This window comes from Convolutriloba macropyga, chromosome 12 (genome assembly GCF_964194025.1).
Source record: "Convolutriloba macropyga chromosome 12, txConMacr16.3, whole genome shotgun sequence".
NCBI classification, from domain to species: domain Eukaryota; kingdom Metazoa; phylum Xenacoelomorpha; order Acoela; family Convolutidae; genus Convolutriloba; species Convolutriloba macropyga.
In genome coordinates, this window is record NC_134479.1 from 43,400,682 (window position 1) to 43,423,283 (window position 22,602).

The 22,602-nt window shown below is 37.9% G+C and overlaps 1 long non-coding RNA gene across 1 annotated transcript; it reads right to left on the reverse strand.

The window, feature by feature from the left end:
- Positions 1 to 17,230: 17,230 nt before the first annotated feature.
- LOC142350679 (uncharacterized) lies at positions 17,231 to 18,125 on the reverse strand. Its single transcript, XR_012760894.1, has 2 exons — positions 18,052 to 18,125; positions 17,231 to 17,761 (listed from the first exon to the last, which is right to left on the reverse strand). It is a non-coding gene; the product is annotated as an uncharacterized LOC142350679 (long non-coding RNA).
- Between the last annotated feature and the right edge of the window lie 4,477 nt (positions 18,126 to 22,602).

The window sequence follows — 22,602 nt, forward strand, 5'->3', positions numbered from 1 at the left end:
AAGTAATCAGAACGTTGTGATTGCTCTGTTCCTCAACATTATATATTTAATTTGATCTCTTCAAAACTTTTTGCATTTAAACAATTTCACTCAGTAGAACTGCTGATTTAAATCAGTCGATAACCTTTGTTATATCTCAGAAAAATATTTTGAACTGCATGGATTGCAATGATGCGCCAACCCCCACCCCCCCCCCCCCCCTCAGATTTGTCAATTTTGGAAAATAAATTATCTTAAGAAGGCACCCCTTTAGATCCCTTCATTTTATTTGATGTTGCTCTAAGTCATGTTAAAATTTTTTGTTTTTAGGTTTTTCACATGGGGTCTTAAGGGGTGCCTTCTCGATGGCCGTCCTGTATGAGGTGTGTACTATGTACATACCGAGCTAGCATCCACTCAAAAACTTCAAAATACTTGAAAAAGCGGCTCTTTGCTGGTCAATAAACTAACGGGAGCTGCATTTTCTGACATTCCTGATAATTCTTGCTAAATGTGGAAAAATTTTTTGTTATTTCTGGCTTAATCTTATGATTTCGTGCTAATTCATGATTTTTGGTGCTATTGAATTTTTAATACTTAGTATTTCTTGTCATGTCCAATCTTTCTTGGAAATCTTGCCGAGATCTTGTTTCTTGACACCAATTCAAAGTTCTTACATAGCTTTTATCTTGCAAAGATCGTACATATCTTGATAATATCTTACCATGTAACCTGACAAGATCTTGGAAAGGTTTTTCAGGATTAAGTTTGTTTCCTATCAAGGCTATCAAGTTTAATGTCACTGGGAGTCACAATTTGCTGCATTTTTAATTCAGCGGTTTTGAGCTCAATTCTTCAAGTTGCTGCAAATTTTACAAAATAATTTAAGAATTCCGTGTGTAATGAACTCATAATGAACTTGAATTTTTAGCAGTCAGAGCAAAAATTTGAAAATAGAACGTGCAAAAAAGAGCAAGGCCAAGATAACACACCAAGACAATATGAATTGATGATTAACAACTTTAAGCAGAGTTATAGATGTAGTTGATGACAGGGCGGCGCACCAAAGTTAGAAGGCACGAACCCTTGACTACAGCCTACCAACACTCCAAGCTAAGTCCAAATCCATAGCACCCCCATCAATTTTTTTCGAATATTGTTCTAACACCCCGCCGTTTTTTTAACGGACAGTACCCCCTTCAGGCATCGGAGGAACCCCAGCCAAGTTTTGGTCTACCCAACCCACCATCAGACGTAGAACCCTGTGGTTTATGGACGGCACCCCCCTCCAGGGAGCGGAGGAATTCCCGCCAACTTTTGTTCTACCCAGCCTACCCTCAGAGGTCGAACCCCGTGGTTTACGGACGGCAACCCCCAACCATGGAGTGGAGGAGTCCCGGCCAAGTTTTGGTCTACCCAACCCACCCTCAGAGGTCGAAACCCGTGATTTACGGACTGCAAACCCCACCCAGGGAGCGGATGAATCCCAGCCAACTTTTGGTCTACCCAACCCACCCTCAGATGTCGAACCCCGTGGTTTACAGACGGCACCCCACAACCAGGGAGCGGAGGAATCCCAGCCAAGTTTTGGTCTAACCAACACAACCTCAGAGGTCAAACACCGTGGTTTACGGACGGCAACCCCATCCAGGGAGCGGAGGAATCTAAGCCAAATTTTGGTCTACTAAGCCCACCCTCAGAGGTCAAACCTCGTGGTTTAAGGACGGCAGCCCCAAACCAGGGAGTGGAGGAACCCAAGCAAAGTTTCGGTCTACCCAACCAATGCTCAGAGGTTGAACCCCGTGGTTTACAGACGGCAACCTCCACCCAGGGAGCGGAGGAACCCAAACAAACTTTCGGTCTGCCAAGACCCCCCTCAGAGGTCGAACCCAGTGGTTTACGGATAACACCCCCAAACTAGGGAGTGGAGGAACCCAAGCAAAGTTTCGATCACCCCAACTAATGCTCAGAAATTGAAGCCCGTGGTTTTACAGAGGGCAACGCCAACCAAGCAGTGGAGGCGCCCCAAACAAATTTCGGTCTACCCAAACCGCCCTTCTTCTCCGGTCATTCAGCGTCCCCACCTACAAGCGGCATTCCCCAGCCTAGTTTTCCTGGCCAACCAGGATTTCCCACCAGCAGCTAAAAACCAGCAGCAGCATTCTGCAGCAGTTTTACCGGCTAACCAGGTTTCCCAACAGCAGCAAACAACGACAAGCGGCATTCCCCAGCCTAGTTTTTCCTGGCCAATCAGGATTCATCAACAGCAGCTACCAGCCCAGAGCAGCATTCTGCGGCAGTATTCCAGGGAAACCAGGGTCCCCAGCAGCAGCAAGCAAGACAAGCGTCCTTCCCAAGCCTTGTTTTTCCTGGCCAAGCAGAATTCTCCACTAGCAGCTACCAACCAGCAGCATCATTGTGCAGCATTTTCTGGCTAACCAGGTTTCCCAGCAGCAGCAAGCAACGGCTTGCTTCCTTCACCAGCCTAGTTTTTCCTGGCCAGCCAGGATTCTCACCAGCAGCTACCAGCCCATAGCAGCGTTCTGCAATAGTTTTCCTTGCTAACCAGGGTTCCCAGCAGCAGCAAGCAACAAGTGGCGTTCCCCAACCTAGTTTTTTCCTGGCAAAACAGGATTCCCCACCAGCAGCTACCAAGGAGAAGCAGCATTCTGCAGCAGTTTTCCTGGCTAGCCAGGGTTCCCAGCAGCAGAAAGCAACGACAAGCGTCATAGCGGAGCCTAGTTTTTCCTGGCCAACAGGTGATCATCATCAGCAGCTACCAGCCCAGAGCAGCATTCTGCAGTAGTTTTCTTGGAAAGCCAGGGTTACCAGCAGCAGCAAGCAAAGACAAGCGTCATTCCTCAGCCCTGTTTTTCATGGCCAACCAGAATTCCCCACTAGCACCTACCAACCAGCAGCAGCATTGTGCAACTGTTTCCCTGGTTAACCAGGTTTCCCAGCAGCAGCAAGTAACGACCAGCGGAGTTCCCCAGCCTAGTTTTCCTGGCCAACCAGGATTGATCAACAGCTGCTACCAGCCTGGAGCAGCATTTTTCCTGGAGAACCAGGGTTTCCAGCAGATGCAAACAAAGACAGGCGTCATTCCTCAGCCTAGTCTTTCCTGGCAAACCAGGTTTTCCCACCAGCAACTACCAACCAGAAGCAGCATACTGCAGCAGTCTTCCTTGCTAACCAGGGTTCTCAGCAGCAGGAAGCAACAAGCGGCATTCCCCAGCCTAGTTTTTTCCTGGCCAACAGGGCTCACCACCAGCGGCTACCAAACAGCAGCAGCATTCTGCAGCAGTTTTCCTGGCTAACCAGGGTTCCCAGCAGCAAAAAGCAACGACAAGCGTCATTACCCTGCCTAATTTTTCCCCGCCAACCAGGATTACCCACCAACAGCTACAAACCAGCAGCAGCATTGTGCAGCAGTTTCACTGTCTAAACAGGTTTCCCAGCAGCAGCAAGCAACGGCATGCTTCCTCCACCAGCCTAGTTTTTCCTGGCCAGCCAGGATTCTTCACCAGCAGCTACCAGCCCATAGCAGCAATCTGCAGCAGTTTTCCTGGCTAAGTAGGAGTTCCAGCAGCAGCAACACAAATCAACTTCAACTGAGCACCCAGAATCTTTCCTCTACATCATAACACGTATTGTCTTGACGCCCATTGATTGTATGTGACATGCGATGTCATCTTTTCAAGTCTTTGAAAACGAAGTTCAAGTTGATAACAGTTTCAAAGGGAAGAAATTTCGAATCTGAAAAACTGAATATCCTTTCTCTTCCCGGAGCAACCATCAAAGACGTTTATAACTTTGTTCCCCTATCAATCAGTACTCTAAAATTATACTGTTTATTGGCGGTAACGAATTGTATAATGGCTGCAAACCTTCAGACAAAACACCAATTGACATCGCAAATCAGTTGATTGAACTCGCAAATTTTTTGACCGAACGAACGAAAGAAGTATACCTCATACATATACCAGAACGAAACGAAAACAAATAGCGACCAGCAGCTGTTAACGAAATCCTCGATAAGGTGTCCCACAGAGCTCGTAGTCACAAACCCTGTCAACTAGAAGTATAGAGGAATCAGTCAGCACATAACAGGCGCTAAATACTTCAATCCTAAAGATCATCTTCACCTTAACAAATGTGGTCGCTCAAACCTTCACCACCTTATCAAACAAAAAATTCTGTACAAGGATTATAACGTTACGTTGAATAACAGTGATCACATCAAAATTTACGAGTGTAAACGGAATTCATATACGTGCATTTGCTCAACCTGGTAGTTTCTACTTCAACTTAAGGTTCACAAATCTTCTTCACCTTAAATGTTCACCAGGCTCTGTGAGGTGCCTCTTGAACTACTTGTGAGATAACAGATTACTTCAAAAAACATCTCTACTAGCTGTCCCCAGTTTCCGTGAGCTGCCATGGGTCAGCTGCTAGAGACACTATTGTCTTCTAACTGTCCCCAGGTTCCGTGAGGTGCCACTGGTCAGTTAGCAAAACAATTCTCCCAAAGTTAAAAGATCTCTTACATATTCAAAGTATTAATTCAGATTTCTTGTGACCAAATATCAACATCAAATCGTCAGCAAGAAATTAAATTAGAACAACACAGCCTCCAACGTTTTTTTGAGCACACGTAAAATAGCCGTTTTGTTGATAAAGAAAAATTTTTACCTACGGAGTTCCATATATATAAGTTCTTCATGCCCGGCAAAACCGTTGAAAGTCAGCGTAGTGTTGAAAAATATTGCGTTTCGAGCATAAACGATCTGATCAAAGACCTTTCAACTAATGAGAGTCTGTCAAAAGACGAGTTCACAGAAGGAGAGAAGGAAGATCATCAGTTATTATCTGAGCTAGAAAAGACTAATGAGTTTCTCCTACTCAGTCTTGACGAATCACAACGTTGTCAGTTTTTAGATGAGACATTAGCAGTCAAACTCAACTCCCGCAGAAAACTTAACTTTATTCGGAGAAAATTAAAAGTCAGTTCTGATCCTGTCAACAATTCAACGGATACACAAACAAGATTGCCAACAGACATCCAAAAACAAACACTACGAAACGAATCAGAACGCAGAGAGATTCCGCAGGAAACCTTATCAGCTTCAAAAGGTATAACACTTAGTTCCAATCAACCGGCAGCTTTTCAAAGAAACGAAAATTTGTCATTCCATGCATCAACTACAAGAAATTTGTTTGACCAAACTACGTTTTCACGACATCAAACCTCATTTGATCTGGCAAATTGTCAGGATCGCACTCATAGGCAATAATTTATCACTAGCCCAATATCATCAGGAACTCTCCCGACACTAAAATTTTACACCCTTAATGGCCATCCGCTAACTTGATCAGATTGGATACAATTAGTTGTGTCTGTCATGGACTCGAGGCGACTCAGCACTACAGAAAAGATGACGCACCTACAATCACTTCCCACTGGACAAGCAAAGAGATTAATTAAGGGCTACGGTTGCAATGGAAGCGTCGTATCAATGATGTTAACAAAAACTGCTTCCGCACTTGGAATAGTTCTAGACGAAAAAACCCAACACACAGAACTGCACAAAAGAATACATGGAACAAAAAACGTGAAATTCACCAACATTAACCTTTCGATTAAAGGAATGAGTTCTAATCAAACTTTTGATAAAGCAGACGTTCGGGTTCCGGCCGACATAGAGTTTCCCCATTATAATTTAGAATGGATTCGAAAAGTGTGTCAAGAATTTGATCACTTGAATCATGTTACATTCCCGAACGTCGACATCAACCAGATGTCTATTTTGATTGATTGTGACAACTTTTGATCTCATTGCACCTAGAGATATTCACTATGGTCCTCCCAATACGGCAAGAGCTATTCAAACAGAACTTGGATGGACTGCGTCAGGGAAAACTGATCTACCTTCAGCAGTAACATGCCAGTCTCAAATTGTCAAAAGTGAGTCTAGAGAGTGCTGCGAAATTGACGACACTCTGTACAACGAAGTAATCAACCGGTACAAATTGAAGACTTGCCGTTCAATAAAGACGTCACAAAATCAGAGACCTATAAAAGCGCATCGGACATTTTGCAATCTACTGTAGAGTTCAAGGGATGACAATAACATGTAGGTCTTTTATGGAAAAACAAACTCGACTTGCCATATAATTTCCCTTTAGCGTTCAAACAACTCAACGCCCTAATGAGGCGACTAGATAAGACCCGGAAAAGTTAGAGAAATACAAGGAAACAATCGACGAAGATCTGACAAAGAACTACATTGAAAAGGTACCACTAGATAAAACGACTCCAAACATTTGGCACATTCCGCATCACCCTGTCATAAACCCTAACAAAAAAAAATAATAAAAGTTCCCAACGCAGCATCAAAATACCATGGTGTCTAAGTAAATAACCAACTCATGCCAAGGCCTGACTTGATGTAAAACTTTACCGGTGTTATCTGCAGTTTAGTCAGAAAAAAAGTTGCGATATCTGCGGACATTGAAGGCATGTTTATGCATGTAGGTGTTCGACCACAGGACCAGAAGTTTTTAAGCTTTCTGTGGAAGAAAGGCGAAAAGATAATTTGCTTCCAATCTAGTAGGCACTTTTTTGGAGCAAGGTGTTCACTGTCGTGTTGAAATTTCGCCTTACGACGAACAGCGGAGGCAATTGTCAGCAGTACCCTTCAGCAGCCAAGGCAGTCTTACGTTCCTTTTACATAGATGACCTGTGTCACGCAACAGACACAGTTGAAAGAGCAATTTCCGTTTCCAAGAATCTGAAAAATTTAATTTTGCTAGGAGGTTTCAGTTTAACATAAGTGGTCTTCCAATTCACTTGAAACAATGAAGTCAATCCCTAAAGAAGACCAGAATCCTAACGATACAAAAGAGTCTACCATTCTGCCGCCTATTCCAAAATTGAGAGAAAGAGCGAACAGCTATCAACAACTGATACCGAAAGAGTATAAGGAAAACAGTGGTCTGTGTCTAGAGACTCTTTCGTTATAAACAGCAAAAATTTAAAAAAGTGGATCTGGAGAACCCCACCCAGAGAAAGATTTTGAATAGTGTTTCATCCATCTATGACCCAATTGTGTTCAAACCGCCCTTCACAGTGCAGTTAGGAACAATCATGCAGGACGTCTGGCGTTTAGGAGAACGATGGGACAACCTATCACCTAACAGTTTTGATGCAACCCTGATTTCTCTTATGACAGAAATCACAAACATTTCCAGCATCGAAATACCATGATTTCTGTTCGCAGAGAAAAAGACACCTAAATAATCAACTCTTCATATCTTTTGCGACGTTTCTCTAACAGCAATGTGTGCAGTAGCATATTTAAAAACAGAGTATACACATTCAACTTGTTCAATCAATTTTATTTTGGGAAAAGCAAAAGTTGCCTCAATTTGACAGCAGAGCATACCTAAACTAGAACTGGCAGAAGCTGTTATTGAAGGTCGGGTAGCCTTCCTCATAAAGCAACAGCTTGATGTAACATTTAGCAAAACGACTTTTTGGTCGGATAGCGCAACGACCCCACAATGGGTTTACAACTCCAAAGGAAAACACAAAATATATGTAGCAAACAGAGTTGCCGGAATTCTTGAAACAACTTCACCACCAGACTGGCGTCATGTTCCATGTGTCTTGAATCCAGCTGACGATGGAACAAGAGGGTTGAATTTAAACGAATTCAAACCCGAATGTCGTTGATTTAACGGGCCAATTTTCTTGAAACATGGCCCAACAAATTGGCCTCCGACAAACGTGCCAAATTACCCTTTGGCAGCTTCAATGGCTCTCTCAAGGGCAAACCAGCCACTCATTGACCCAAAACAGTTCTCAAGCTTTGAAAATCTTAAACACGTTCTCGTATGTGTAATTTTGTTTATCGGTATCCTAAAAACTACAACGAAGAGATTCCACTTGATCGTAAAGACGGTCAATATGACCAAAATTTATCTAATTAGGCAATCTCAGGAACTCTCATTTGAGGAAGAGCTAGATTGTCTTCGCAAAGATCAAAACGCTTCAGCACTCTCTAAAAACAAAAACTTCTTACCCTTCATTACAGACGACGGAGTTATAAGAGCTAATGAACGTCTTGCCAATGCAAATCAAGTGGAAGAAAACATACAAACCCCAGTAATCCCAAGTGACAAAAAAGGCATAACTTTTCTTATGCTTAGAGATATTCAGAACCACAATGTACATACAGGACTTGACAATTGCCGTTTCATTGTTCAGCAGTACTTTATTTTGATCAGCCTTCACTCCATCTTACGAACAATAATCACCCGATGTTTTGATGGTCGCAGACAAAAAGCAGTAGCATTGCAAACTCAAATGGCCCCCCTGCCAGACTTTAGAATTCCAAATACTGAAAACTTTTTTTTTCAAAATACGGGTGTAGATTTCTCTGGAGTTTTCGCTATAAAGGCCAGCAACAACTTGTATTCAAAACGATACGCTTGCATTTTCACTTGCGTTACCACAAGAGCTGTTCATCTACAACCAGCTTACCTTTTAAGCACTGATTCTTTTATTCAAGCGATACTGAGGTTCACTGCCCGTCGAGGAAACTCTCACCTCATTGTCTCTGATAATGGTAGAAATTCTGTTGGCGCTTCTCGTGAACTCATTACAAAATTAAATCAATGTGACCACCAGAAAACCAGTGACCGATTAATCAAAGAGACCATCGAATGGAAGTTCATCCCACCACATGCATCCCACTTCGGAGGAGCATGGAAAAGACTCGTGCAGTCCTCAAAACGGATTCTTTTTTCAGTGATTGGCTCTCAAATGTTAACCGACGAAACATTTCACTCGTTACTAGCTCAAGTCGAAGAAATCCTGAATGGCAGGCATCTGACTTAAGTCCCAGACAACGGTTTGTCTTTTTAACCAATCACGCCCAACCATTTTCTTATCGGTTGGCCTCACAACCGTTTGACGTCAATATTGTCAATCACGAAAGACTACAACAAGGACTAGAAGAAATGTATTACCCTTTCACATCAATTTTGGACACGACTCATGCGCGAGTTCATACCCACAATGGCTAGGAGACCCAGATGGATAAAAATCAGAAGCCTCTCGAAGTTGGTAGCCTTTAATGGATATTGGAAGACATGAATCCACGGGGTATTTGGTCCGTCGGTGTAGTGGAAAATTTGTCTCTCAGCAATGATGGAAAAGTTAGATCTTGTGAAAAAAGAACTGGTTTCGGGAAACAAACAAGACCAGTAAACAAGTTGGCACTAGTAATTGACGACTAAGAAACGGATCACAACGTCGAAACAGGACAAACTTAACCAGTAAGAAAATTCACAACTTTTAACAAATCTTTAACCCGTTAGGTTTTGACTACAACGCCAAAAAGAGGGGGACTGTAATGAACTTATAATGAACTTGACTTTTGAGCAGTTAGAGCGATAATTTGAGAATAGAACGTGCAAAAATGAGTAAGACCGAGATAACACACCAAGACAATATGAATTGATTATTAACAACTTTAATAAGAGTTATTTATGTAGGTAATGATATCGTGGTTCAATTTTTGAAATATAAGTGCATTTCAAGGAATTTCGTACATAGATTTCGGAAAACTTATCAAAGCGTAGAAATAGCGTAGGAGAATAATATTCAAATTTAGGACCAAGGCTATTTTAATTAGGTACTATGTTAAAACATCAAAATTGTTCTTGTTTTTCAATGTTTTTATCGTCACCCTAACTGAAAAAAAGTTGAGAAAATCTAGAAAAATATATTTAAGTCATGCATTATTTTAAAGTATCAACCTAAAGGAGTTTTATCACATTTCAAGGTTCACGCATACCTACCCTTACTGACTTCCAAACCGAAATGACTTGTGTTAGGACTCACTCCAGTACGCTCATTTTACTTATGCGCCCCCAAATACGGTCTTGCTTATGGTCTTGGCGACCTCAAAAATTTAGTATGGTCTGATTAGAGGAACTACAAGCAACATTGGGAAAATTTTTTTCAGGCGGAGACTCGGGAAAATAGCCGCTCTAATACCAAATAAAAAAGTTGTCACTATTTTTTATAATTTTTTGATGTTGATCTATATTTTATTCTCAGCTTTTAAAAAACGTTTTTCCCAACTTAAAAAAGGCTGTTATGTAATAAACAATATTACACATAAATCATACTGTTTCCAAAGTTTTGTTCGCTACTTGAACAGCTCTTGGGAAATATATCTTGAACCTCTCGGCTCAAAAATTCTGATGGACTAAACTCAAACCGGGGTTGATTTCTTTTCATTAAACCTTGGCGAAAAAAATAGGTAACAACCAAACAAAGCTTTTTACAACGCATATGTATATCTTTCATACATATACGATTCTTTTGAAAATTTCCAAAGCTCTATTTACATTAATGTTGCTTTTGTTAACATATAAAAGTATCAAAATAGTATAGCAAATATTTTCAGTGTGAAATTAATCAATAAAAGCACTAGGAGCTTCAATTTTTGGTATTTTTTGAAGATAAGACGTCATGTTCGAAAAAATAGATATAAGTTTATAAAAAAGCCGAAATTCCGTGGGAATGCGTTCAAAGTTTTTGTGTACATTTTAATAATGTGCAGTATTGCAATTTCTTAATGAAATAAGCTCAATTTTAAAAATTGAGCTGATTGCAGAAATGTCTGAAGTGTTGATGTTATTTAAGGACTGTTTTCAATTGAATTCAAATTGTCTAGAGACTTTTTGATGAATTCAATGAGAAATGGTGACTCCTTAAAATAGAGAAAATTTGTACGGATGGTATTGAATTTGTATTGAATCTATCCTGATTTTTTTGGTAGTTGAGGAAAATGAATAACAAATGTTTATGTTTACTATGGTATATCTCTTTGTTTGGTCTGCACTTAGAAATGTTTCTGCTGACGTACATTAGGAATGAAACATGAATGAAAGTTATGAAACTGGTACTCACTTTTGTTAATGCTTTTTTGAAGTTACGTATATTTTGTTCTATAATAGTCAGATTTTTGAAAATGTGTAAAAACAATTACAAAGTTTTTCCCGCCATTGAAAAGGTCTTAGAAATTGTTATTTATTAAGCGTATTTTAGATGCTGTTGCACAATCATAATGTTTCATAGGCTTTCTTAATTAATTAAAAAGCTTCAAAAATAATCATCCGATTGAAACAATCCTGATGAAGTGCTTGCGCTAATTCAAATCGGAATCTTATTCGGGCGAAAAAATGCGACAAATTTGGCGACAATCAATTAAGCTGAATTTGTGACAAGACAGTTCTGGATTTTGACACGTTATTTGCTGATTGGTAACTGCAAAACTGAACAAAAAACCGTTCGTGTCCAACCGACTGACAGCATCGGTTGATGAATTTTAAAAGACTGAATAAAAATTTTGGCCAGTTTTCTCACAAAAGAGTCCGCTCATTGTGAATATATACAACCTAGTTATTTAAAAGCTGCTTTTTTCAGCATATTTAATTATCGTACAATTCAACAAAAAATTGTCAGTAAAATTATGCAGGAAAAGTGCTAGGAGCTCAAGGTTTTGTTCTCTTGATTTGAAAATCACGCCAAGAGTATGTGAAAAATCGGAATTTTATTTATTTTCTTGCAAAAAAATTGCATGAATGGCTCAGGAAATACTTACAAGGTAAAAAGCTGAAATGCTGCATAGATTGTGCTGAAGCGGAGCTGAGTTTTTAGTATTATGCTCGTCAGTTTTAATTCCGGCACTGAACATTGCTAGTTTTGAAACACTTTTGAAGTTTTGAAAAGATGACGGGAATGTGTTTAAACGTTGTTGATAATTTTCAATAACGTGTAGGATGCATTTTTTAAAATTAAATGTGGTCAGTTGTAATCGATGAGCTGACTGCGCGAATCTCTGAATTGTTGATGTTATATAATGACTGTTTTCTTTTGAGTTCAATTTTTTCGGAGAATTATTAATGAAGTCAATCACAAAAGCGTTGAAAGTAGTGACTTCCTAAAATATAACGAATGAATTGAGTTGGAGCTGATTTCTTGGGAAAACTTTTGCTGACTGTCTGTGAACAAAATATACTGTGGTGCATTTGGTAACAAACCGATCAGTCCTCTATAAATATATTCAAGTTTCTCACGGCATTTATGACACTTCAATTTTTTCACTTTTCTCCCTTTTTCATATTTCAAAGTACTTCACAGGGTAATTTCGTGATGATTTTAGATGATTCTTAGTTGTTGACAAAATAATTTTCCGTATTTTGAGTTTCAGGGATGTGTCAAAGCCTCAGTAACGCTCATAATTTGGTGCCGTCAAATTCGATTCAACATCAGACAAAATGCAAATGCTAAAGAATTTTTAATTCAGATCAGCGGTATTTTCACTGAAGTCAATTTTTGATAGCCCCAATTATAAGCCCTGAATCTCAAAAATTGAAAACGAGGCAACGGTAGCACATAAATCTATCTCGGGACCGAAATTAGATTCGTGCGTCGAATATTTTCTCTGGTCAATTGTATATTTGACTCATTTTCAGATTCAAAACCCAACCACAGCAGGCAAAAAATTTCAGATTTCTCTTGCCAACCTCTAATTTCTGCAGTTGAATTACTTTTGTCATTCTCATGCTCTTGGGACTCTAAGCTCTTCAAATACAACCAGTAGTAAAATTTTTCACCTTTCCCGGGTCGAGGCCAAATGGTTAACGTTTAAGAAATTGCAAGTTTCTCGCAAGTTCTTACAAGCCGATACATCGCTTTGCAAGTTTTTCTTCCAACAACTTGCAAGTTCTTACAAGTTAACCATTCGACTTACAAGGCTCTCAGAAGTTAACCATTCGACTTACAAGTTACTTACAAGTTAAACATACGCGCGCGCACACACACACACACACAACACACCACTACACACGAACCACGCACATACACGCGCACACCCACACATACACGCACACCCACCCACACACTCTCTCACACACATGCACACACACACACACACACACACACACACACACACACACTAAACCGTAGAAAACGTTGCAAGACATGAATGTAAACGGATGTTTGGAAAATATAGAACCTCGAAAATTGTTAATTGGAATTATAAAGAACGATAAAAAATAAAGGGCCACTAAATTATTTTGAGAAAATGCTGATATATGGATTCGAAAATTCAATCAAAGTCAGAAGTCAGGGAATATTTTTAAAAAGCAATTGCAAAGAAGCTAATTGAGATCTACTGTTTTTTTATGGAATTGCAAAAGAATCTCACTTGAATTGGTAAAATTCAAAAAGGAATCATTTTGTCTACTTAGGTCGAATTGTATCATGTTATCCAAACAGAGCAACTAACTCCCACGCGTTTTCTATGGTAAATGACTGAATGTTGAATTGAATTAACCAATAAGAGTTGAGCTCGACAGGAACGAACTTGCAAGGAAGATACAAGGTAGCCATTCGTCTTACAGGTTCTTACAAGTTAACCATTCGGTCTCGACCTGGAATTGTCAAATGTGTTACCCAGTAGATATTTTGAAAGCAACTAGTTAAAAATTACTTCCAAAACACTTTTATTGTTGATAACTGCATTCACCTTAAGCGTCCTCCCCTTCTCTTAGGTCAACTTGTTTTAGTTGCAAAGGATAAAGACTGAGTTTACAAAAAGCGTGCAAAATATTCCCCATAAATGAATCAATACATGGGACAGATGAGATGCCCAATGATCCACAAGAAAGAAAAAGTCACAAAGATGGCTCTAGATGCAATAACCCTCAAGGTGGGGAAAAGGAGTGATAGAAGAGTACATGAAGCCAAGGGTTTTAGAAGGACGGAACTTAAAGGAGCCTGAAAAAAAGAGAACTTGGAGCTGTTGCCAATGGATCCGGTAACAATAACAGCAGATGAAGAATGCGTGTCATATTCTTTTCCAGTGGAAAAAAAGCAGGCATGCTAATGGAAATTTGCACCACATACCAGATATAGACAAACATTGATTCAAACCTGGACTTGGTTTTTATTCAGTCATTGGGTGGAAACCCATACGGGGGGGGGATTGGAATGGTTGGTGGTATTTTCCAAAACGAGGAATCGAACAATTAGCTTTTTTGGACCAGAGATAATTAAGCATGACTTTCCGCAGGGTAAAATGAAGGCTTCTTTTGTTACCATTAATCGATGTACTGGAGTCGGACTAAGTGCAGATTACATACGAAACTTGAATAATTCTACAGCAATTTATTTTTCGAAAAACGATAAAATTCAATCCAAAATTGTGGAAAATAGCGTTGCGTCTGACAACTCTTTCTGAGCAAAACGGTAATGCAAAAATTTATAGCTTGAATTGTGTTATGCAACGAAACATCTATTTTCTCTTTTTGAAAAAAATGTCCTAAATCTTATGCATCAAATCAAATAAAGGTTGGTAGGCTAAATTTTGGAAACAATCAATTTTTCTAAAGCCATATTTGAGTTTTTCAGATCAAACATATTTCTTACTTTTTAATTGGGCTGACTGTTGTTTACATTTTGCTCAATTTTAAACAATGAAAATCTTTGGACTTAAAGACCCAACCCGGAATTGACAAAGATTTTCAATTGCTGTTTTATATTAATGACCATAAAGGCACCATTTTTCATCAGTGATTAATATCCGCTTGTACCTAATTAACAAAACAACAACATGTTTTCTACTGTTCACCATCATCAGCATGAGGGGTTTATTCATGAAACTCATCTTCAAGAGCTTTATCATGACCAGCAGTATTATCAATATCATCACCTTCTTCCACTTCACCATCATAATCATTTTCAGCATCATGAGCATAAATTTCGTCACCAGGCATCCTTCTTTTGGCCTATTTGTGACTGAGAATGTTGGTGCCTAGAAGCTTTTGTCACCATTAGGACACCACAATTATCCTGAAGCCGAAATTAGATTCGTATTTTGACTAATTTCTCGTGTCACGGGTATATTTGACACAATTTTTAGAACTCCAAACCAAACCCACGTAAAGAAATATCAGGTTTCTCTTCCCAATCTCTAAATTCTACCGTAGAATCACCTTCGTTTTTTTTGACACACTTGGTGATCTACACTTTTCAAATCTCATCGGACAACCGAAATTTTTTTTCAAACTCTTGGTCACTGGTACAAGCCGGTAGATATTGTGCCAGCAACTAATTAAAGAAAAACATTTCTAAAACACATTATTTATTGATAACAGCGTTTATCTTTATCGCCATCTCCCTTCTCTTTGGTCAACTTTTTTTTATTAAACTCGATGAACTTTGAGTTTACGCAGAACACGTGCAAAACATTCCGCTTATAAGCAAGTGCTTTGCGAAGATGATCTGAACCAAGAGATTATACGAATCCTTACCTGAGACAGAAGAGCTACCGAATGAGCCACATGAAAAAAAGGCACAGTTGGGTCTAGAGGCAGTAACCCTCAAAGTGAAGAAACGGGAGTGATGAGTGAGGACATGTGATAAAGGAAAAAGAACGAAAACATATTACAGGAAAGGTTTCGTAGTATCAAGATCCTTGAATATGATGACTTTTTCTGCTCACTGATGCCCAAGAATGTTTCCTCACGCAGGATCTATCGGTTCAAAAAGCTAGAAGTAACCCCAGTCGAAATCGAATGGTTATCTTGCAAGATCTTGCAAGATTCTTGCAAGATCTTGCAAGACGATGCATCGTCTTGCAAGATTTTCTTGCAAGATCTTGCAAGATAGCCATCGTCTTGCAAAAATCTTGCAAGATAACCATTCGACTTGCAAGAATCTTGCAAGATAACCATTCGACTTGCAAGAATCTTGCAAGATAACCATTCGACTTGCAAGGATCTTGCAAGATAACCATTCGTCTTGCAAGATCTTGCAAGATAACCATCGTCTTGCAAGATCTTGCAAGATAACCATTTTTTGCAAGATTCTTGCAAGATCTTGCAAGATAACCATTTGGTCTCGCCTGGGGAAGTTATTTAGACTCCGAGAACCTGTTCCACGTCTTGATCCTCCTTTGTTCTCTTTTCATGTACGAAATGGATCACAAAAATGCACTCCAAATCCGCAATAAACTCAAATAGGCGAGAAAGATTTTGCGAAGAATTGCTAGGCAGTCAGTCTTAATCAGTAAAGCGTGATTTCATGAAAAGCACCAAGAACGCAAAAGCTATTTTAGTGGAATTACTGATGACTTTGCCGTACCGATGAGAGCAGATGACGACTAGCTGTGCTATTCTTGTCCAGTGTAAAAAATCGGGCGTGCTGATGGAAGGCAGCAGCACATACGAGATAATAACAAACATTGATTCATTTCTGGAGCTGGTGTTCACTCAATCAGTGGGTGAGGCAATTAGAGTTGAGGTAGTTTTTTTCGAAGTTCATATTAGTATAAAGACGTGAGGAATTAAGACAAAGCTTTGTTTTCGACGAAAGACAAATATGCATGACACTCCGCATGTTAATTTACAGGCTTCCATTGTTACGGCCTACTAACAATCAATGCACTGCGAGTAAGACCCACTGCGAATTACATACAAAAATTGCAACATTTTACAGCGGCAGTTTTCCGGGTCGAGCCATCTTGGGAACCAAATCCAAGAACCATATTTGGTTCCATACAGGCTATACAAAAATTAATTACATGATCTTGCTATGGTTGCCAAGATTTCCATATGTGATTCTTATTTGGTATCCAAGAATCCGGTTTGCACATTTTTGGGTTCTTTAAACAATTGGCTTACACTTTTGACAAGCTTTTTGGACAGCTAATTTATTTTTTCACGCTTTTAGGATCCCTTGGGAAGTTTGAAAAGTCACAGGTTTTTGGGCAACCATGAGCAAGACTATAGATATTTATGGTTTTTGATATATTTGCCGAGGAATAAAAATTTAAATTAACTAAATTTGCTGTTTTTGAAGGCTTGATATAGTCAGATGTTAGTTTAATTGTTCTCTGACTTTGACTCTTATGTGTTTTAAGGGCTTTTTAAGCAATGTGGATTTTTTCCATGGTCAACTATATGGTTGCCAAGTTACCATAAACTCCATATATGGCTTGGATATGGTTGCCAAGAAATATTTATGGTGGGCAACCCGGGTTTTTTTGAACTTTCAGAAAGAACTTCGTTCTCACTTGACAGTTCTGATGACTGACCTTCAAATTGTTCTCAATTCTAAATTATGAAAATCTTTCGCTATAAAGTTCCAACGCAAAGTTTAGAAAGACAAATTTTCACACACTGAATTATATTAATCACTTTAATGAAATCATCATTTTAACATCGATTGTTATGCAACTTTCTATTATGACTTCTTACTGCATATTTCACAAAATGTGTGTGAACAAGTGTTTATCATCCTCCTGTAGGTTATCAACATATCAAAAGTAGTTCTACTGTTCATCAACATCATAATGAGGAGTTTATTTAACAAATTAATCTTTGAGACCATAATGAACCACATTATTATCATAACTATCAACAACATCATTCCTTCAGTTTTTGAAACATCCTAAACAACATCACTCCCCCATTCATAACTTGAAAGACTCTCAACAAAATCACTCCCCCCATCAGTATATGAAACTTCATAATATCCGTTATCAATCTCCTGTCGTTTGGCATTTTTGTTGACCAGGTCTTTGCCCAGATCCATTAGTTGGTGCGCTGATCCCCTTCGGTAGACGCGGGCAGTGGATGGATCAGCCAGAAGAGCCACCACAACAACACAGGTCCCTACAAGAATTGTTTGCCAATTCTGAAAACAAAACGAAAACTTTAATGGGTTACCCGATTACCAATGGTGAGGTGGTGAAAATATGAACCGGATTATCCAAACGAAAAATGGGTTGCTTGTCCAGACCATGATGGAATTATGGCCTGTGAGAACACCCCCCCCCCCAACCCCAGGAGTTAAATTTTGTTTCATGTCTCCGCACCAACTCCCCTGACTAGGCCTTTCTTTTTTTTGGATCTAGCTACACATAATTGTTATTTACACATTTCCCTATTTGTTAGATAGAAATTAACTAATCAAAATCTACGAACCATTTCAAATTCTTTGTTTAAAACTAATTATTGATAATTCTCCTCTAAATAGGCAAGTGATCAAGACAAGATCAAAAAATCAAGTGATATTCCGCAGAAAACAAAGTCCTCTTACGAAAGATGGACCCTCCAAAACTTCAAATATTCCATGACTTCCAGAAACCAGAAAAGAAAACCTTCTTGGGAAAATATGGGTTTTCGTGACTTCCTTTGACTTACTGGAAGAGATTTTTGGGCCTTTGTAAAAATGTATGAACGTAAAAAATCAGGTTTTATCTTAGACTTATGTTACGGTCACTTCCGCAATCTAAACACCTATTACTATTGCGCTCCAAATTACATAGCCCGAGTGGTCTGAAAAACGTAGAATAGTCCAGGAAATGAATTTGAGCACAAATGGGTCTGATCAGACTGGGCTTCATGAGGTGCCAGGCGGAATTGACCTCTGATGAGACCCAGGTCGAACGAACACGGTATGCTTTCAGACCAAACTTACAGGGTCTGGAGATTAGTGACATTACAATGGTCTGATCAGAAGAAATATCGGTCTGGGATAGTCTGATCAGTTGGGGTCATCTTCGAGCGCACAAAAATAAAAAGAAAATAGAGGTTATTTCGGTCTCAGTATGGTCTGATAAGGGTGTCTGTCTGGTAATGGTCTGATCATAGTTTTTTTTTCGAGTGCACAATAGTCTGATCAGAGGAGTTTTGAGCGCAAGATAGTCTGATTTTAGGCTGATGACAATAAAAGAGCTCATATACTAACGGAAATTTTTCTCAGGTTTTGCTCAGGTCTAGAAAATCAATTTTTGAGATATAATGGGGTGTTTTCCTGCTTTTTTTATTCGGGTTGGAGAATTGAGACCGAGCAAACAAAATAAAAATGTACATAAAGTAGTTTAATTCAGGAAGGTTACAAAGAGCATGCTTTTTGTTTTACAACCATCGAAATGCTGGCAGACTGGAATATCGATATGGTCATTTAGAAAAAATAACTTTTAAAGCGAAAAATTCTATATAATATATAAAATTTTATAATAGATTAGGCAAAAATGGATGTTTCTTGGTAATCTTTTTCTTCTAGGAACCTTAGACCGACCACTCTTTTCGCATTTTAACGTTTACACTTCTGAATGCGAAGAACTTCGATAACACTTTGTTTTAAACAACGTCTTATGCTTTTTCATCACATACTACTTTATCTTTTATCAATACAAAGTAAAAAGTGAATAATTCCAGGTGGCATATCTATTTTTCATTAAAATTTTGCAGACACTCTTTTTCTTTCACAATCACACACTACTGATAGCCTAATATATTAATATAATTCGGCTGAAAAAAATCTTAGCACGATAAAATTTCTGTTTCTTCAAACTGTATGGAGCAAAAAATTGGATAATTGCCGTTTGCATATAAATCTTTTCTAGCAACGTTAGACCGATATCATTCTTCTTGTTTCAAAACATACACACTACTTGTAATCTGTGATATCGCTCTTATGAACAACTTCTTGACTCGTTAAACTTTTCCTATTTATAATCAGTGAAAATTGTAGATTTATCCAAACGCAAAACTCTTTCTGGATACATAGGTGGACAAATCTTTTTGCTTAACAACCAAAACAGTTCTGGTACTGCGACTTTTCAGTATTGTCCAAAACAAAAAACTCCGTGACTCGATAAAAACTCTTGTTTTTCAATCAAGCGAAAAGGTGGATCAAAGCTTTCTTTTTTCCCTCAAACCATAATATGCGAAATAGTGGATATTTGCAGATGGCAAGTACCTTTAGAGCAATTTATTTCTTTTAATTTTAGAATCTACAATTTACTGCGATAAAAATAAAATACTCATTACACAGCTCTTTGACCCAATAAAATTTCTCCTTGCCTATAAATATATGAAGTAAAAAAGTGAAAGGTGAACAAAAACAGGAAGTTTATCTATGTTTTTTCCCGGAAAAATAGGCAGACCATTTCTTTCGGTTTAAATTTTTTATTCTACTGTTAGTCGAGAATGTATGTTTAGATCACTTTCTGCAAAAATTTAACCCAAAAAATTCTCTCGTTTTGAAAACATAATAGGCAAAAAAAAACAAAATATGTTTTTTTTTCTCGGAAACTTGATTCAACAAGTTGTATTTATTACAATCAACTTACTACTGGTAATATTGGACATGAATTTAGATCACATTTAGCATTCACATTAGACTGATGAGTTAACTTTTCAAAACTATTGCCCAAAATATTGAAGCTGAATTTCAAGCTGCAAATTTAAATCGCACCGTATGAGCGAAAAGCGCAATTTTTTAATTTGACACAACTGATTTTTATTCTGAAAAATTTGCACAACATTTTTTCCGTTTGCACTTTATATACTAATGATAGTTTGGTATGTGGATATGGTTCGCTTCAAAATCTTAATCCGATACCATTTTTGAAATTATACCATAAGGAAATAAAGGTATTTTTTCCGAGTTACATACCTATATTTTTCTTGGAGCGTTATGAAAAAAAAACATTGTTTTAAAGAATCTATAATCTTCTGGTAGTCTAAGATCTCTAAATGGTTCACTTTGAACAAGTCTCTGAATCATTTTTTTCCCTTTTTTCTGAACATATAATAAGCGAGAAAGTATATCTCCAAGTGACATACATGTTTTTCCCTAGGAATCTTCTAAGAACCTTTGTTTTTGTTTTACAATGTGCATCGGATTGCTAGTCTGTAATCTCAAAACTGTTTACTCCAAACAAATTGTGGACTCGACAGTTTTTTTATTCTTAAAAGCATGTAGTAAACTCAAAAAATCACAATTTTTAGGTCGCAAAACTATTTTTAAGTAAAAAGTTATGCAAACCACTGCTATTCCTTAAAGTTTGATCATTAATAGTATCCTTGCATATGCTTTGCAAATGTAGTATTCTTGCATACAATTTAAATTAAACAATTCCTTGAGCTGATTTTTTTCTATTCTTGAAAAAAAGATAAGCGATTCCAAATGACAAACATACATTTTTCAGCCGTTTTTCAGATCATTTTCTTTTCGTTTTAGTCTACAAACTTCTGATAGCCTGGGTATATAAAAAAGTCATTACTTACCAGTGAAATACGTACTTCTTTCCAGGAAGCTTACACCAACCATTCTTTCTTTTTTAAACATAACAGTGTCAGCTAGGTATATCAATTTTGTTTACGTTGAACGACTCCCTCCTTAAGCCAAAAAATATTTCTTTTTTTGAGAACGTGATTAGACAAAATGTCGATACTTCCAAAAGAAACCTGTTTTTTTTTCTACGAACGTAGGAGCAGCCAGTCATTTTTTAGAGTCAATATATTCCTAGTAGTTTGGGAAACTAAAATGATTGACTTCAACAACTCCTTGAACCGACTAATGTTCTCTTTTCTTAAAAAAATTAAAAGCAAAGACGCTGAATTGTCAAGAAAAAACCTAATTTTTGTAAGGATTGTTCTGTCGACAGATTATTTTTTCAATTTGTAATCTCAGCATAACTAGCAGTCTGAGATGTCAAAAAGATTTGCTCTAAACCATTCTTTGACACCATAATTTTTTTTTCTTTTTTCATACAAAGATATGTGGCGAAAATCCTCTTTTAACATATGAAATACGTTCTTCCATCTAGAAAACTTAGACAAACATTTTCATTCGTTTTCAAAATGCATATTTTCTGTCTAGACCTTCTTTAATTGTGACAATATGTTTTTAACTCAAGGATTTGACATTTTTGAGTCAAACACTGAATTATTTTTCATTCAAGTTTAGGGCAACTATTCAACTTTTTACAATCAACCCAATTACTGATAGCCATGACTAGCAGTTAAAAATTTTTTGACCAGACTAATTTTCTCTCTTTTGAGTCGATATTTATACCATCTTGTTTTTCTAGGAATGCTATGCGGATCAGTGTTCTTTGAACTATGCATGGATCTGATAGTCTAGAATTCAACTTCAATAACTTTAAACTACTCATTGAATCTATAATTTTTTCTATATTGAAAAGGTAATTGAACAAAAATTCGATATTTTCGAGCAAAGTTTGTCTTTTTTTCTAGGAAGATTAGGGCAAAAATCTGTTTTTCCTTCAATCTACATACTGCTGTTAATATGGAATAACAGTTTGATTAATTTTAAACAACTCCTTGACCCGATAAAAATTTGCTATTTTGTATGCTCATTAACACACAAGGTCAACGTTTCCTAGTGAATAACACATATTTTCTGGGTATTTTAGAACATTCAGCTGTTTTTTCAAACTACTTACTAACAGTGTTCTGACATATCAAAAACGTTCATTTTGAACAAATCCTCGAACCGTTAAAATTTCTGTTGTTTGAATATGAATTCAGCCAAAGATCGATATTTCCGAGCGAACAGATTTTTATTTTTTCTAGGATTTATAGGGCTGCAGTTATCTTTTTCAAAATCTGCATGATAGCGGTAGTTTCAAAAATTGCTACAGTTCACTCAAAGCAGGTTTTTTACCCAATACTTTTTTCCGAAAAAAATAAGCAAAATTTTTAATGTGATATGCCAAT